The 4570-nt window shown below is 41.9% G+C and overlaps 1 pseudogene; it reads right to left on the bottom strand.

Moving 5' to 3' along the window:
• Nucleotides 1-3112: 3112 nt before the first annotated feature.
• LOC134362043 (septin-7-like) lies at nt 3113-4250 on the bottom strand (annotated as a pseudogene).
• Nucleotides 4251-4570: the final 320 nt, after the last annotated feature.

Genomic DNA, 4570 nt, shown 5'->3' with positions numbered 1-4570 from the left:
GGGTGACAGTAAGATACATCAGGGACATCAGCCACATCATGCACAGATAACAGATGAATCAGCCCTTGCGACCACAGAATTGAGATTCTGGGCCCAGAAAGCTGGTGATCAGAACTTCGGCCTTCAGATTTAACCAGAGGGTAGCCATCTCTACCACATGCAGATCTGGCTTCCAAAGACTTTGGAGAGAGGATCCATATGCAGAATGGCTTATAGTTAAAACAGTCTATAAAAGGGCAACAGGAAATGTGAGGAAGATGGTATTTGAATTTATTTCTATAAATGTGGCAGTTTACATGCCAATTTCATCATTAATTATATGGTGTTGGGCTAGTTACTTGCCTAAGACACTTGAAAAGGATATTTCTGGACCTCGTTTCTCTAAAATAAGGGGGGAGCTGAACTAGATGATCCCTGGGCCTCCTTTCAGCCTCACCAGTCTGTGGCTCAAGTTTGCATTCCTGAAATAATAGGCACTACACAAGTTTTTGACCTGATCCTATCATCTTTAGTTTACTGACTTGATATTCTTTGTTGGAGGGTTTGGGGCAGGACTCAAACTTGTTTAAGCATAAAAGGAAATTTGTTGGATCAGATAATTCAGAAGTGTTGGGATGTAGTGGTTTCAAGCTTGACTGTGTCCAGGGGCTCAAATGCCACCGAGACCCTTGCTGCATCTCTTAGCTTTTCTTTCTGCATGTCTTTCTCTCATTTCCAAGAGGGCTCGCCCTACATGGTGGCACATGTGGCTTACCTCGTCTCATAGCTAGTTCTGTAAGCCCAAGTTGCTTTTCTGATAATTCCAGGAAAAGTTCTGGGAAGAGGTCTGAGTGGACAACTTGTGTCACATGCTTACTTCTTAATCAGTCACTATGACCTTGTTGAGAAAGATCCCTGATGGGCTGGGCTGGGGCACGTGCCCACTTCCAGAGCTGGGCACAGGTATTAACTGTTCCCCTCTCCACCCCAAGGACCATGGATGAGAGAGGGCAGGTCTCCAAATGGACTTTGGGCAGGCAAAGTAGTTCCATCCAGAGTTACGGAGTGAATGAAGCTGATGCCTCCTCCCAGCTCACTAGTGTCCCCAGGGAGACCTGGTGGCCCTCTGGCCATTTACTGTGGATAAAATCACGATGGTGTCTGCTGAGGAAAGCTGAGGCATGTGTCCCACACTGGCTCCCTCAAGGTGCTTATTTTGTTCTGTCACTTCCCAAAGTGCATTTGCTGAGATGCAATGACTCACTCAACAAAGTATTCTTTGCAACAGGGGTTGTCACATTTTCCTGTAAGTGTTCAAGAATAGATTTGGTGCTGCACCTTGTACCCCGAGACTGCCAAGTGTAGGTGGAAGAGCACAGTTCCCAAGTCAAGACCTTGATTCAAATTTAGGTCTCCATTGTCACAGGTTTGGCAATCGAGGTTTAGTCATGTCACCCTACTTTCCTGACTGGTAAAACGGTGGTGACGCCATCAGTTTCTTCTACCTCAAAGGGTTTTGTGGAGATCAAATGAGATTATGCATGGGAGAGCGTTTCTGTGAGATGCAAATGGTCACATGAACAAAAGCTGTGTATTTTATAATTTAGACTAATATGTAAATGGGACGCCCTCAGACATTGGCTTGAATGAGTGAATTTAAGTGTTTTAATATTTTGTCCATTTAATAAAACTCACATTTATGTTCAGCCAAGACATAGCTACCTATTTCTGCTGCCAGAATACATCCTGACCACATCATGATTCTGCATAAGGTGCTGAATGGCCCAGGTGGAGATGGAGCCCCTAGTGGAGGTTAGAGACCCTATCCGAGGGGCCTACAGGCAGGCTTGGTTCTAGACACCCAAAAGGACAGGAAACCTGTGGGTCCAGAAGTCACACATCTCTGGCCACTGACACCTTACATGCTGGGGAAGCACAGAGGGGACGGCACTAAAAGACAGGTGCACAGCCCAGCAATAGCAGTTATCTCTTTTAAGGAGTTTTGTGGTTGCAAAGCACATAAATTGTGAGCTGTAACACAGCAATGTTGCATATCTGTCCTTTGCCCTCCTTGCTTTCCATCCTCTGCTTTCTTTCTTTTCTTTTCTTTTTTTTTACATCACAACATTGTTTATTATGTGAATTTTTACAATACAAACAAAAAATACAGAAAAGCAATATATGAATACAGCTAAATGCAGAATGGTGACTTTTTTTCTCTTCAAGAGGCCATGATTCCCATTTCTAGTAAAATAAAGAGACTGCATATAGGTAGAAACAGGTTGGTCATTAGCTTCACAATTTTGCCTAGAAATGACCTATAAATGCATTTCCCCCCCTGCTACTTACCATAAAGTGTAAAAAGGGAGTTAAAGGAAAGTTCCCTTGTTGGTTCCTACCATATGAAATATGCTATATTCTATTTTAGCAGGACCAACATATGGAAAATATCTAAATTAAATGTTATTACAAAAATGAAGAAGTAATGAGATTCTGGCTAAAGAGGACACTAAATGAGAATAATATATATTTAAAGAATCCAAAACAAACAAACAAAAAAGGTTGTTATAAAAAAGCTCTAGGTGCACTGTAAGCATATAGGTTTTTTTTCCATGTGTATTTTTAAACAACGGAAGTGTCAAAAATAGGGTCAACTGTGTTAGACAAAATTACATTATTGTATATGCTGCATTGAATGGAACCTTCATATTATAATTATCATAGAGAAGCGTAGTTCGCATCATATTATGGCAATTTATCCTCAGTGAAAACCTTCCAGAGTCCTTTTATTTTGGAATATCCTGTAAACAATCAAACCACCAGAACATGATTGTACAACAGTAAAATGTTCTCTTTCATTAAACCAAAGATATCTGTCTAATAAAAAAAAAAAAGAAAAAGAAAACATCGGAAAGGTACTTAGAGCTGTTCCTTTCTAAGTACACAACATCCTAGACAATTCAAGGTATCTTAATCTCCGTCGAGAAGAACAACAAAAAAATAATTTTCGTCATGCTGTTAAATCCATCATTATGGATAGAACTGGTGCAAATTGGTCAAACGGATCCAACAAGCACTGATGTCCAAGCTGGCACATTGGCAACTAGCACGTAACTGGTGGTCAACAGAGAGTTTAAAAGATCTTCCCTTTCTTGTTCTTTTCCAAAGTTTTCGAAGAGTTCTTTTGTGCTGAAATACGCTGCCGAGCTTCCCAGTTTGCTTTCTCATCCTCACACTGACGACGTTTTCCCTCTAATTCCTTGTGCTGTGCTTCCAAATTCTTTTTCATTTGCTCATGGTGCCGCTGGAGCTCCGCTTCAGAGTCCTTCAGTTTTTGAACTTTTTCTTTGACCTTCAGCTCAAACACCTGCTCCATCTCCATCTCCATCTTCTTCATCTTAGCTACACGCTCCCTCCTTTCTTCCTCCATTTGTCCAGAGGGCTGTCAGTAAGCTGCCCTTCGTGCTTGTTGTTATCAACTCCACCGTAAGTCACAGCTGCCAGTTTTCTGTAGTTCTCATAGTGCACATTCTTGGTAACATCTTTCAAGTCCTGCATGTGTGTTCTTATCACCATATTTCTTAGAATTGTAAAATCCCAATGCTCACCATTTTCAACTTCAGCCACACCCCAAGGATACTGCCTTCCTCTGACCCTTTTGCCATTAACTTCAATGATAGTATTACCACCTACCACAGCAAGAGGTAAACGGTCCTTTACATTTTGACAAGCTTATTTTCTTCTTCATCATCTTTATCTGGAAATTCATGTATTTTAATTTTATGTTCTTGGATTGCTTTCATTACCTGTGTTTTAAACTGTTGGCATCCCTCTGGTGTGAGCGTGTCTGCTTTGGCAATAAATGGGATGATATTCACTTTTTCATGCAGACGCTTCATAAACTCAATATCCAATGGTTTAAGTCCATGTCCTGAAGGAGCAATGACGTATAAACAACACTGCACCGTGCTATCAGGCATCTGACGTCTGTTCACTCTCGATTCTGCATTTAGGTAGCCCTCAAATTTACTGTCAGTGTAGTTGATAACAGGCTGCCAGCAATTACTATTATCCACCGTACCTCCAAATCCTGGGGTATCAACTATTGTGAGCAGCGACTGAACACCACCGTCTTAGATTAAAACTTTGGATCGTTCCACTTGTACAGTCTTTGTTTATTCTATGGGAAGGACCTGGATACTCTGGAGAATACAAATTGCGAGGAATAATGAGTTGATTAATGTGGACTTCCCCAGTCCAGATTCACCCATGGTGCTGCTTTTGATGCTCCTCTCCTCAGCAGCAGCCCCATCCTCTGCTTTCTAAAGAAAACATTCATTAAAACATCAGTCTGGGTGATAATCAGATAAAGAGCCAATTTCAGAAAAGCTTTCAATGTTCCTTCAAGGACAGGCAGAGAGAAGATGCTGTCGTGTTGCAACTGTGTGCTCGGGTGTAAGTGCACCCCAGGGATGTCAGTATTCCCCTGGGGAGGGGCATGAGGATGAACCAGTCTAGACCGTGGAATGGGTGGGGTCACTCAGCTGATGCCTCAGAGGTCCAAGCCAACCAGCAGAGGTGTTATTTGGTT

Source organism: Cynocephalus volans, chromosome 13, assembly GCF_027409185.1.
Source record: "Cynocephalus volans isolate mCynVol1 chromosome 13, mCynVol1.pri, whole genome shotgun sequence".
Classification (NCBI taxonomy): Eukaryota; Metazoa; Chordata; class Mammalia; order Dermoptera; family Cynocephalidae; genus Cynocephalus; species Cynocephalus volans.
This window is presented reverse-complemented; position numbering and strand designations above follow the sequence as displayed.